Below are 13,561 nucleotides of genomic sequence, written 5' to 3' on the forward strand. Positions count from 1 at the left end.
AGAACGAGAAGAAAAAACAACAAATCGCGAGACCTCCTCGACGTCCCAAACACCCCCCCCCCCTTTTTTCACCCCGCGAAAGAGGTTTTGGTGCGCGTCTTCACGCGCGGCCATTTCTCGCGAGAGAAACCACAAACGCCCGTTCCGAAAAGAACGCGAGAAAGCGCGAGCGAGATGGGGCGAGGGGGGTTCGAGAACGAGATGGAGTTGTTGTTTTTTTTTTCGTTGGTTTGGTTTGGTTTATTTGGTGGGTCGGCGCGACGGCGAGGCCATGCGTGTGTGAGGGGTGGCAGCGCGAAGCGATGAGCCAATTTCGGTATATTTGTATCCAACATTCGGTTCGGGTCGGTTATGTCATGCCAGCGCGCGCGGCTGTGCCATTTTTGCGCTGGTGTGCGTCGTTTATAGTGCTCTTTTTTTTTTTTTCGCTGCCCTCTTCTTCCCTTATTTTTCGGCAGTGCCATTTTTTTGGTTGGTTTCGGTGCGTGTTGTTGCTGTTTGTGCGCGCCATCATCGCGCGCCTCTTACTCTTGAGCTAGAGATTACTGCGGGCGGGCAGCAGAACAACGCGCGGGAGGAATAGTCAAGAAGGGAAAAGGCGACAGATGGAACACACACAGGAAGGGAGAGAGAGAAAGAGAGGGCGCGAGCGCGCGCGAGAGAGAAGGGGGAGAAGAAGAAGAAGAAGAAGAAGGGGAACACAACAGTGTAAGAAAAAAGTTCAAGGAAAAGAACTCGCGGAATTGGCGAAACTCGCCCTTCCCTTTTTGCTTGTCCGCACATTCGGTCGACAACCCTTTCCTGGGGCTGTCTTTCACCCACCACGTCATCCACGGCCATCCGTACCACCACCCACGTTCAAGCCTGTGACGCATCCCCCCCCAAAGCCCTGAAACACTCCCCCGACACTGTCGATCGAAAGCATTTGATCGTCCTACAGTATGTCACTCTCATTCGAACGGGGAGTCCTGGAGGGTGCCGGTTCGCTGGCGCTGAACCTGCCGCTCCGTTTGGTAGCAACCTAACCTCTTATGCAAGAATGTGGCCTCACCGCCAGCAGTAAGCTTTAGGGCGTGCGCCTTAGTTCGCATTCTGCGTGGGTGGTAATACCGTTTTGATACCACGCCATGGTCAGAGGACTCAGGCTAGGCATAGTCTACACTGGACGCTAGCCGGCAGATGGTTCCACAACACCTCATTGATTCCTGCGAGCCTTGCATCATCAGATATTGCGAATAGTCTCCGGCGTGAGCACTGGCTGTTCCGTTCAGTATGAACTGGAGCTCAATCTAGAGGTTAACATATCCGGAAACCAGAAGATCTGACTGTAACCTCTCTGGACCGAATTCTGATCAAGTTCTGGACATTCTGAAGACCAAGAATGTTGATCAGGTTGAAAATTCTGATGAAGTTCTCAACCGCATGATCTATAGACATCAAGAACGTCGATCAGGTCTTCCGTTAACCCTATGATTGAACTGGAGCTAAATGTGGCGTGTAACATATTCGAAAACTAGAAGCTAGATCGAACTCTGATGAAGTTCTGAACGTCAAGAGATCAAGAACGTCGATCCAGGCCTTTGGTGAATCGTCGAGAAGTTATTCTGTTTGAAGTGCTAGGGTCTGGCACCCTTAACTTTGAGCTTTCTGCCTGTAACACAATCTCGCCAGAGGGCAGCAATATGATTCACATTTCGGGGATGGGCCCCTCCTCCTCCTCCTCCTCCTCCACAAAAGAGAAGGCTAAGAAAAAAAAAACCGACCGGTAAAGAGCCGATGTTCCGGTCCGGTGGATGCCGCGTACAATTTAAATCAGTTTTCTAAGAGCCGATAGCCGGGGCGGGCGGAAAAAGAAAATGTCAAAATGGCAAACTCTCGTAAAAACAAAAAAACCGAAACTACCACCCGTCAACGCGGGTAGGGAGAGGCCACTAACATCGAGTCGAAGCGGGAAAGAAGAAGAAAAAAGACTCAAAATCCAGCGGGGTACAAAAAAAAGTAAAACATAGCACCCCTTCAAACTGGTTCCGGTGTGCGGGGGTGGCTGTTGAGCCTGTGTCGCGGAGAAAAACGGGAAAACACGAGCGGTCGAGGGAGGGAACAAAGAAGAAAACAAACGTGCAGATTTTAGCTTTCTTCTTCTTCCGCCCTTCTTCAAGTTCGTTTGGCTTCGTCCCCTAGCGTTGCACTTTTTGGGGTGGTTTTAGGCCATTTTCGCGTTTCTTTGATGGGCTGAAACGGATAGCTCGCGTCTTTCGTCCACGGGCAGGTGATAGTGCTGGAGGTTAAGGTACAAGAGAAGGAGGGGGAGGGGGTGTAGGAGAAATAAACGAGAAAGCGGAAGGCTGAACAGTGAAATACTGCGACCGCTGGGTGGTTCGCCCAACAATAATGGGCGAAGTGCACAGAAAAAAAAGTCACTCAAACACACACACACACACAGGTTGCGCGAGGCCGCGTGTAAATAAATAAATAACAATAAAAAAGCGATAGTCGAAGTTTTACAATCGGCTAGTGCGGGTCCTATTACAACGGAGGCGTTACGAAGGTGATGGCCCTCCATCGCCGGGCACCCGGAGGTTCAACTGGGAACCGCTCCAGCGCTTATGGGTCCTTCCGACTTCCACTGCTCGGTCTACAACGAGACATACCCTATACACCTGTATGCCATTTTGCAGCGTTCTATTCCAGGTGTAAAATGCCAGTTAATTGATTTCCCGTGAAGAATGGAGCGACGCACGAAACAAAGGCAGGTAATTGCATTGAGTTCGGCGTATTAGAAATGGAATTGATCAACCATATTTGATAGAATTAACCAATATGCTTGTATATACAATATAAGTATGCGAATATTCACTGGACAGATGCTTGATCGCATACGAGAAGTATGCGACATCGAAGCTCCTCCTTAGAGTAAGACTTAGACCCAAGGCTCATAAGAGCGGTAGGCATGTTGTCTAAATCTTCTAAAAGTTGATTTATCCGAGCTTAGAATAATGTTCAAACTCAAAGTATGCCCCGTACGGAGGACTTAAGATCCCTCTCCGTGTAAGAAATACAACTGTCCATACCTTATAGCTTTCGAACTCCCAATCGGAAGTTTACAGGCAGTTCAATAAAAGCACCTTTGTGGACCTTGTGGATTTGCACGCTTTTTTTTTTGTTGGTGAAAATCCCAAAGGCGCAAACTGGAAAGGCGGCCCCGGCGCGCTAACGAAATGCCGCTTGTTAGTATAGTTATCAAGCCTAAGTCATGGTGTTCATGGGAAGAAAACAAAACAACAACAACAACAACAAATAAAAAAACAACGCGCTGCCAACCAAGGAATCCAAGCGAAATGAAGAAAACATATTTTATGAAAGAGCACAACGGCGGCGGGTAATAAGAAGTGGAATAAATATATAAATTTTTTATTTTCTTTCCTGTGTCTGAGTGTGTGTGTGTGTGTGTGTGTGTTTTTTTGCAATCTAATCCGCTCACTTGAGGCGAACCGCGCGCGAAGGGCAATAGATAGGAAGATTAGAGAGCTCTCGCGAGGTCCGCACATCCCAAACGGCGTGGTGGGAGGGAGGGGGTGGAAAGGAAGAGGGGGCGACGAGGCGGACGAGGGCCATATGCCAGAGGGCAAACAGGCCCCTGTCCCTTTCTCCCTCTAGCCAGGTCTAGGTCCCCCCCCCCCCCTCCTCCGGCCGGTTCGGTTCGGTCGGTCGAGCGTGAAGCAAACCCCCCCCCCCTCCCCCCTCCCTTACGGCTGCCGCCCCTCTCTTCCTCCCGCCCGCCCGTCAAAGGTCCCCAAAACCGCCGTCAGCGCGAAGGAGTTTTGTGCGAAAAATTCGGGGTTAATTAGAGAACAACATCGAAACACACAAGCGCGCTGCGCGGAAAGCGCGATAAAGAACGCGACGTCGCGGGGCCGAAAATTTTTGCAAACCCTTGAGTACGCGCTATCCCCAAAATGGGAGAGAGAGAGCGGGCGAGAGAATGTGGAGAGCGGAGAGGGACACACTGGGCGCTGCGAGAGCTCGAGAGAGTTGGAGCCCGGATCCACCGGATCCACTGGGGCAAAAAAAAAAAAAAAGGAGTCACGGCAGAGAATCGGCAAACTTTGGCGGCTTAGGATTTGTCGCAGGCCGTCCTCCACGAAATCGCACGAGAGTGTGGAGGGCCTCGACGGGGGTCCAATAACACACAGCGGCGGCAAGGTTTTCGATGCCACCGGCATCCGCCATCAGCGGATAAAGGGCATCCCTCTCCGCACAAGGGCATCCCTCTCCGCGCGCACACACACACACACACACTCCTTAGAATGCGTGGATCGCGAAGCCGCGGGCCCCACATTTTCACTTTCTTTCTCTTTCTCTCTCTCTTTCTCTCCCCGTTCGCCGCGCTCTGTTCGCGGTTTCGGGAATCAGCCGCCGCGATATAGGCCGCCCAAAGCAAGTAAGGCTTAAAACACCACCGGGATGGGGCTCCCTCGAATCCCCCGGGGGGGAGGTTGTGTGCGAGGGAACCTGCCCTTCATCGCGGAGAGAGCGAGAGAGAGAGAGCGAGAGCGAGAGGGCGCTGCGAAATTCGCACTCGAATTCGAGTACGTGTCGGAGCGGGCTTCGCGGAGCTTGATCGGAGTGCGCACCGGTGAGCGTACCGGGCGCCCCAGTCAGTCCCGAGCCGATCGTCCGCGGGCCCGGCAGCAGCGCAGCGCCAGGAAAGGCAACCCCGAAAAAAAAAAACGCCGTACCCCCGACAATAAGCGAAATAGTCCCACAAAAGTCCGGATAGGAAAAGCAAAAAAAAAAACCAGTGTGCAGAACGCGCGAAAGAGTACGCGAGAGCGGGAAAGGGGGGGGAGAGCCAGTGTTCTGTTTGTTTGGTTCCCGTTTTTCGAAGTTCCCGGCCGACCCAACAATCCCCCGACTTAGTATTCCCGAGATCGTCGGAAAAAGGTCCCGGCGTCGATAGTCGCGAAAGTCGTCCGTTCTGTTCTGTGTCGCCGGCGTTTGTTTAGTCCCCGCAGGCTGCCGGCAGAGACCCACGAGACCAACACCGCTCGGCGGGGACACACTTGTCCTCTGGCACATCCGGCGGCCCGCGGCCACACTCTGCCGGTTCGGTGTGCTGCAGCAGCAGGAGCAACACCGGCAGCAGCAGCAGCAACAGCAGCAGGAGGCCGACGAGGGCAGCGCAAAAATAGGAAAGTTTTTACCACCAGCAAAGCAAACCACGAACCCCCCCAACAACACACCACCAACAACAACGACCTCAACAACATATTCTAGCGAGCCTCTGGGTAGATTGGTGGTTTTGTTGGGGTGGTGTTGCACCTACAGTGGGGGACGATTTTTACAAACATTGCCACATTCAACCGAACAACTCCTTCGATCCCACCTTTCTCCAGCCGGTGCCGGTGTGTGTGTGCGTGTGTGTTGTTGTTTTTTTTTGACGTTTTTGAAGGGAAGAAAACGTGGTGAATGATCCCGCCGACCGACCGACCGACCGACCGGCGGCGACGGCTGTGGAGGAGGTCAGGAGGCATCGGCGGTATTACGCGAGGCGAGCTCGCGAGCGCGCGTGTGTGTTGTGCTGTATATTATTTGCACCGTAATGTAGATTATCTGTACTACAGTTTGTATACTTTGCCACCCGTACCCTCCATCCTACCACCGGCCGGCCGGCTGGCTCCACTCAACCGTCGAACCGGAGTTGTTGTAGCGCCACCACCCGTAACTGTGTCGTGTCTGCACGTGCCCAGGAGCACGCGCGACTAGAGTGCTAACGGAAGCGCCGAGTAGTGCCCTAAGACCGAGTGTTTTGCCGAGTGGCCAGTTTTGGTTTGCAAACATTCCTGGTACTCGCTGTCAAGGAACCAAAATTCGATTTAATTCAAAAGGACCGTTACAGTTACCGCTTACGCGGGCACGAAGCGGAAAGTATCCTGAATTCGCTAAGTTTCCTGTGAAGTCTTTGTGGGTGGGTTTTGGGTAAAGGAAAAGAAAGGAAGGGATGGTGTGGGTGGGGGGTTGGATAAGAAGCTTATCGAAATCGGGGTACAAGTACACCGAATCGGTCCCGTTATGTTTGTGGTTTATAGTCGTCGGTAAAGTATTCACTCCAAAAATTCTGAGTAACAGGCAAGCCGCCGATTTTGGCATAGGAAAGGTATTGTGGACTCAGCTATCTAGACTCCAATTCTAAATCTCCGAAAAGCCAATCAATTGGATGTCTTTGAATTGAATATCAACTATTTCTGTGAACTGGAGCAAAATCTGGAGGTCAACATATCCGGAAACCAGAGTGGAACTGACTGGTTACCCTCTCTGGACCGAATTCTGAACAAGTTCTGATCATTCTGACGACCAAGAATGTCGATCCAAGACTATGATTGAACTGGAGCTCTAATTTACTGTAACCTGATGAAGTTCTCAACCGAGTATCAAGAACGTAAGAAAGGTTTTAGGATTCAACTTTATCTAGAGTCAAATTCTGAATCCGAATTACCCATCAATTTAATGCATTTGAATTGAATATCAGCTATATCTGTAGTTCCCAATGTTGGAAATCCAAGTCGCAGAGGGAAAATATATCGTGAAGTTATGTTTCTCGCGCTGTCGGTATCTATTTCTTCAGGGGAAAAGTTGAACTGAAATCGCACGCGCTTCAGAGGACAAGTGGCGGCTAGCTGCGTCCTGTTTGCCATCTCTAGCCCTCGCCAACGGGTTGGTGGTTTCTTTTCTTCGCTACCGTTCAAGTGTGTGCCCTATTTAAAAATTCTTTCAATCAATTCATTCATTTTCACGCACCACATGCGTGGTGGCGAATGGTGTTTGAATTTTGCGTTTTTGGGGGTTCTGTCATTCAGCCTGTAGCGCAATGTTAGACGCATTTGTGAGTCCGTTCCAACCCGAAGGGCACCCAATAGTTCCGTGCGTACGACGGTGCCCAAGGGTTTTTGAAATCCAACATCCAAAATCGCAAAAGTAAAAGCAACGCTCCGAACAAAAAAAAAAAAGAAACGAGCGAAAAGAAAAATGCGATACAGTCCTTCCTCCCCTCCATCATCATCCCTCTTGATGTTGCCAAAATAACGAAATAAAAGGTGTAGGCTCCAAGACCAGACTAAAGAAAACATTAAAAGGCCCTCAAGCAGCCACCATCTTTTTCTAAGCGCGCTTGACTTGACTCCCCTCGCTTTTTTTTCTTTTTCTGGCTGGAGAGCCGTGGCCCTCCGAACTAAAACAAGCCCCAAAAAAGAAATTAGAGAAAAAAAAAGAAGTTATATCCATCTATACAGGGCAAGCAAGCACCAAAAAAAAAATATCAAGAAGAAAACAACCCCCAAAAAATAGCAAGGAAGTGAGTGCGCGGTTTTCTAACGGTACGCGCTCAAAATGTAAGATATTCCGCGAGAGAAACCGCGAGATTCGCTGATTCGTGTGCGTGTGTGTGTTTATGCACGCGCGCACGCGTGTGTGAGTTGCCTCTCTAATGCGTGCGTGTGTGTACGATTTGCGATTTTTTGAGCAGGGTTGGTTTTTTTTTTCTTCTTTCCATTTTCCACGAATGAAAAATGAATTAAAAATTCCCCGTTGGTCAGGTGGGCCTCCGGAGGGTTTCCAAAGGTGTGTGCTGGGCTGGGCTGGGCGGGGGGGATGGGTTGTGGTGTAGGGCCGCGAAGGAAGTGTGTGTTCTTCTTCGGGGGTTTTGCTTTTCGCCCCCCGAACGAATATTCGCGATCACGTGTTTCATTTCGCGCTACCATAGTCCCAAACCCTCAAGGTTGCCATCTTTGTCGGGGTTGTTATTTTGAAGAACTTTCTTTAACTTCTTAAATTCCATTCCGTGTGTGTCCCTCCCCCCGTCATCGTTTGTTTCTTGACGAGGTCCTTTTCTTGGGAGGAGGGAAACAGTTACTCGGGGGAAGGGACGGATGCATCGGGGTTTCCATGGCGAGCCAAAGCAGCAAAAATACCTTGCGACCAAATCTGGCACACGAGAGTGATGGTGCCGCTTCAAAAATCGCCTCCTATTTGGTACGAGAAGCAGAAATGAAAACGAGCAGAGACCGAATGTAAACACAAGAGCTAACGCAAAACAGAACAACACTTCGAGTGACAAAACCTTGACAAAAGTGACGCGTGGAGGAGTGCGAAGCGTGCGTGCGTGCGTGTTTGTGTTCGTGCGTGTACTTGCGTGGTGCTTAGGGATTTTTTGTCATACCTCGTACGCTATTGTTTTACAATGTATAGTTGCGCGAGATTGCGAATTTCGGGCTTCCTTCCGACTTCAATCCGACTTACATCATCGCCGCCCGCTGTCATCGTCATCATCGTCGTCGTCCATCAACCAAACGTCACGCACGGTGTGTGCGATATTGGATGGGCAGCGGAAGGAGAAGAAGAAGAAAAAATTATGACCCACCCTTACAAAACCAAAGCGCACGCCAGAGAAGCGTTTAGGCGCCATCCACAATCAATGCACACAACAGCCCATCTGACAGAACTGTCACTACCGCTGGAGGGAAAGAAAAAAAACCTTAACAACCAAGCGCGATAGAGAGAAGTAGGGGTGGGGGGAAAGAGAAATTGTGGGTTTTCGGGAGAGGGGGGGGGGGGGGGGGGGGCAGATGAAGCAGTAAAAAATAAGCACAAATCCTTATGTGAATTAATGTTAAACAAAATAGCACGACACAAAACCGACGTCGACGACGACCGTGTAAGGTGGAAAGAGCGAATCGGCAAACGGTCGGGCCTCAGATGATGAGATCCTGGATCCGCGATGCAGGAGGGAAGAGGACGAACTAGTAGAAAACAAATAGTAAAACAAGATTACTAATCTCTTGCGGAGCGCGATGCAATTTCACCGTTAGAAACTACGCGGCGGTTTGGCCCGGTTCGCGTGTTTTTTAGCTGGTGGTGGTTGGTTTGTCGTCGATCGGGTCTCTCCACGCACGTAATCCGATCCATCCGGCTCGCGGCGGCGGCCCCCATGTGGCACTCACCGAAAATGCGACCATCCTGCAGGTGGAGGAGAGGTGGGGGGCTCCTCGCGTGCGAAATTTTGTGCGAAAGCGCGAGTTCTTCACCCTGCGAGAGATCCCCCCCCCTAACACCGCCCCCCGCGTTATTGCCTAACAGCATCCTCGCGATCGCAATTTAGCCCTTCTCTCGCCGCGGCGAAGGTTCGCTCCAACCCTCTCTCACGCGCTCTCCGAGATCTCAGCGCTGCTGGATCTGCGTCTGAACGCGGTCCCCAAACCCGGCAGAGTTTTGCACGCTCTTCAAAGGGATCAAGGACGGTCACTCTTCGCTGATACCGACACATGGTCGCGCGGCCGCGGGTTGGCAGGGCGAGCGAGGGTTGTCAAACGATCAAAATATGGCCCCCCTTTTTGTGTTGCTTTTTTTTTCTTTTTGCACCAACAGTCAACTTCTTTTCGTTTTCTACTTTACCTTCAACTTACTGCGCGCGCGGTGGAGCGCGATTGCCAAAATTTTCGCGCACACATGAGTCCATCGTGTGTGTGTGTGTGTGATTTTTTTTTTCTTTTTTTTTCGTCTAATACCCCCGCGGGAGAGCAGGCTCTCTCCTTCTCTCTCCCGCTTTCTCTCTCTCTGCATCCCGCGACTTCGCGCAGTTTTTTTTTTTTTTTTGACAACTATACACGCGGTTTTCGCATCGCTCCGGGAATAATGGTCGTGCGCGAATCTGTCGCGCGCGGCTTTTATTTCATTCTTGCTGCTTTACTTTGCGCTTTTTGTTTTGGTGTGCGGCGGCGTGTCTTATTAGAACGACGAGCTCTTCAGTGCCCGTCTCGTCGTCGAACCAGCAACCCTTAGCCACCGGAGAGGGTGGGGAGTTCTTTTTTCTTTTTCTTTTTTTTGGTTGTTGTTTGTTGGGGCCAACGAGTTTTAGTATCGGCTGCGAGTTTTTATTTTCCTCGCTAGAACCTTGTCGTTTGCCTCTTGGGCCATGGCGCTCTCCTTTTTGGCGGGTTTGGAGTTGGATGCCTGCTTCTTCTTGCTTGCTTGGTTGTGTTCTTAGCCTCATGCTTCGCTTTGCTCCTTTCAGCCCTCGTTCCTCTTCCTCCACGTCTTTGCTGTTGTTTTGAGTTTTATTTTTGCGAATTCGCATTCGCCAATTTGAGCACATGCTGCACATGTTTGTTAGCGATTTCCTTCCCCCCCTCCTCCGAAACCCATGGTTTCGGCTCGGAATCGGACCCGGGCCGCCTTTTGCGCGTTTTCTCGTGGTGTCCTCCCGGGTTTTCTGGTTGGCGATGTGGGCCATTCATTTGTCGTCGTCGTTTGCATTTTTGGCTGCATCCAATTGATATTCCACCACTTCTCGCGGTTTCGCGGTGCGTGGAGGAGGAGGAGGAGGGAATAAGGAGGTTTTGGGATAGGCTGGGCGCGCGAGATGGGCACCGAAACTTGATGTTGATGATGACGCCATCTCAGCACCGCTGGATGAAAGTACAAAATGGGCGAAGAATGTGCTCTGTTTTGTTTCTGTGTTTCGTAAGTTTTCCTCTTTTTCTGTCATCTCTCGAATGTCTAGTTGTTTCTTTTGTTTTTTTTATTTTGTTTTTGCTTGTGATTTTCGAAAATCTCCACTCAAATTTGTTTGCGCGCGCGCCTCCTTCCCCCCGCTTTCGGGTGCCGGCGATTTAATCTCCCTCTTACTGAGGAACTAAATAACATTAAAATAAAGAAAAGCTACAAAACCCCGGCACCTGTGGGGTGCCCTAGCGCTCAGCATCCTTAAGGTTAAGGCGGCTGAACCTCTGAAGCACTTCGAGAATGTAGCTTTCTTTTGGGGTGGGTTTTCGCTGTTCGCCGGGGCGACAGAGAGAGCAGAGAGAGAGGGCACGTGTCGGGTGGTGTGGTGATGGAGCTAGCCAAACGCCGGGTGAGCTCATCGACCTATTTTGACACCCGCCGCCGCTCCATTCCATCCCCCAAACCACTCGCGGCTGTGGGGCAGATGTTTGGCAAGCTCTAGAGAAATTTCCCTAGAAGGAAGGAAACGAAACGTCGCCGAGTTTGTGTATTAATCTTTCACACTCCGCTGCGGCAATATAATTTTCGTTTCCGATTAAGAACTTTCTTTTCTTTATGGGCAGAGAATGTTAATCCCTTGGCTACACGTTGGGGGTAATCTCTTAAAATTCAACACATTGAAGACACTACGAGTCGATTGCATATGTTTTCTGTCTTAGACATCGTGATCGATGAGTCTTGTGTTACACTTCAGTACGCGGATTGACAATATGGAATTCTTTTTACCAAGAATTGATACTCTCCGACACTTTGTGCCAATAAGTTTTTTTTAATCCGTTTTTACCTTAGCTTGATCTCTTCGATTACAACTCATACAGGACGCCTGTCGTTTCCTGCTTTTATGTGACTTATGACTTCTTGTAGGATTGTGTCTGGCTTATAACTGCTCTAAGTAGGGAATGGTTTGCAGTTGAAAAAACTTAATTTGGGGTTCCATCCAACTACTTTGGATGACGTTTGGGGGGCCGAGTATAAGGGGCTATCGGATTAGCGTATTTTATATACACACACGCACACCGTTTCTCCTCGCATACGTCGTAAATTATCCGGGCGCATATTAAGTGGGCTCGCAAAAGTTTTGAAAAGGGTAAAGGCTTCAGCGCGCAGGCAGCCCGGCCTAGGCCCTAGTGAAAGCATGCATTTTTAAACACGTTCGAAAAAGACGGGGCCAAGCCTGGGGAAGCCTAAATCAAACGGAGCGGGCGTGGGCGAGCGAGAGGACATTTCGATAAAAAAAAACAACAAGGTGACTGTTTCGGTTGAAAAAAAAAAAGTAGAAGAGGTTTGATTTTGCGCGAATTAAACTGGGATCGGAAAAAAGGCGCAAACTAAATAAGAAAAAAGAAAACAACAACCAATAAAAATAAATAAATAAATAAATGACCCAAGCAGAGATAGATCTCGCGGGGACACGGATATATGGTTCGGAGGGAAGATGCGTTGGGACGAGCGTGTGTGTGCGTGTATGTGGTGGCGGACGGGGTGGAAAAACCAGCTTGAAAGGGACACACCAAGCTTAGCTGTGGTGTGGTGTGTAGGACATTGGGATTGGGTGTGGAAAAAGAGGCTGTGACTGGCCATGGCTAGTTTTGGTAGTTTTTTTCTTTTCATTTCGAACGAAAAAATCGGCAAAAGAGTGAAGAGACAGGGAAGGTAGGGGGGAGATGAGGAGATCCAGCCAAAAATTGTCTTTTAGCGATCAAAAAAAACGCGGCCCCGGGGCGCAAAGGTTAGAAAAGGCGAAAACTGGTTTCGGGACTGCAATCAAATTTAATGTTAATAATATGTAAATATTTGCAAATTTCTAATTCCTTGCTGTTACTGGTGATGTTTTTCCTTCCCTCCGCTTCGAAAATGTGGTATCCAATATGTTTATTTAATACGCTGATGCGCCTGCGGTATACACTGGCAAGCATACACACACACACACACACACACGAACGCTTGTCATACGAGAAAAAAAGAAGACACACATTTATCGTATGCCTTTTTGCGAGTCGAGAAATCGGTGAAATATTTGAAAAGGGACTGGAATATCTCATCTTCCGTGTTCCTCCCGTGCTCGCCCAAGGATGATCGGATGCGGATGTTGGGCAGCACACACATCTTCTCCTGGCGTTGATGTTTTTTTTTTTTTTTTTTTGTAGTCCAAACCGACGCGTCTTGGACCGCATTTTTATTGTAAGCCAGTTTCGCCAGCCTCTTGACACTTCGATTCTTCCCGGAGGAGGGTGCAACCGACTCTCTCTGGTTGGTCGCCATGTGTGGCCGGGTGGGACACCCCGATCCTTTTGGTGATTGGTGGCGAAATGACGAAGAGAAACACTCCGACGCCGGCAAACCAAGACGAAACGAATAAAGACGCCGTCTTTTCGCTACTTTACGGAAAGGATCGATTAAATTTCCTACGCTGGTGGAAGTTTGCCGCAACCAGAGAAGGCTTGTTCTGTGAGTCACAAGTGGCTTTGCGTTCCCCCCGCTCCTGTTAGGTATAAGCTCTGCTCAAGGTTGGCAAAAAACCGTACATTTTACTGCCGTGTATTAATCGTTGTCTCGAACGAAGAAGAGCTAGCCAAAAGGCAATTTTGTACTTTCCGGAAAAATCCATAATCTTTAGCAGAATTCGGGAAAAATGGAAATATTTTAACGCAAACATGTTTCGACATGTTTCTTCGTGTTTTCAGTCGTTCGACCAACAGGTTTGTTATTCCTCGACCTTCGAAAGAATCTCGTTCCGTTCTGCGCTGATTTATTATCTTTGGCATTGAGTAATTGTTTAAGTACAGTCGGTACAGTTTTGCATCATATGATCCCCGGCACCCCCTCCAATCACTCGACCCCCGGACCCCGGGCCCATTTGTTGGCCTCTGGAGTGTGTAATCAGTTGCTTCGGCGGCAAGGGGATGACATGTGTGCATTAAAATTCCGCTGGTTGTTCCGCGATTATGGGTTTTTTTTTTGGCAAATGTTTAACAGCCAGAAAATATTAAAATCAGCTATCTGC

Source organism: Anopheles ziemanni, chromosome X, assembly GCF_943734765.1.
Source record: "Anopheles ziemanni chromosome X, idAnoZiCoDA_A2_x.2, whole genome shotgun sequence".
Taxonomy (NCBI): Eukaryota; Metazoa; Arthropoda; class Insecta; order Diptera; family Culicidae; genus Anopheles; species Anopheles ziemanni.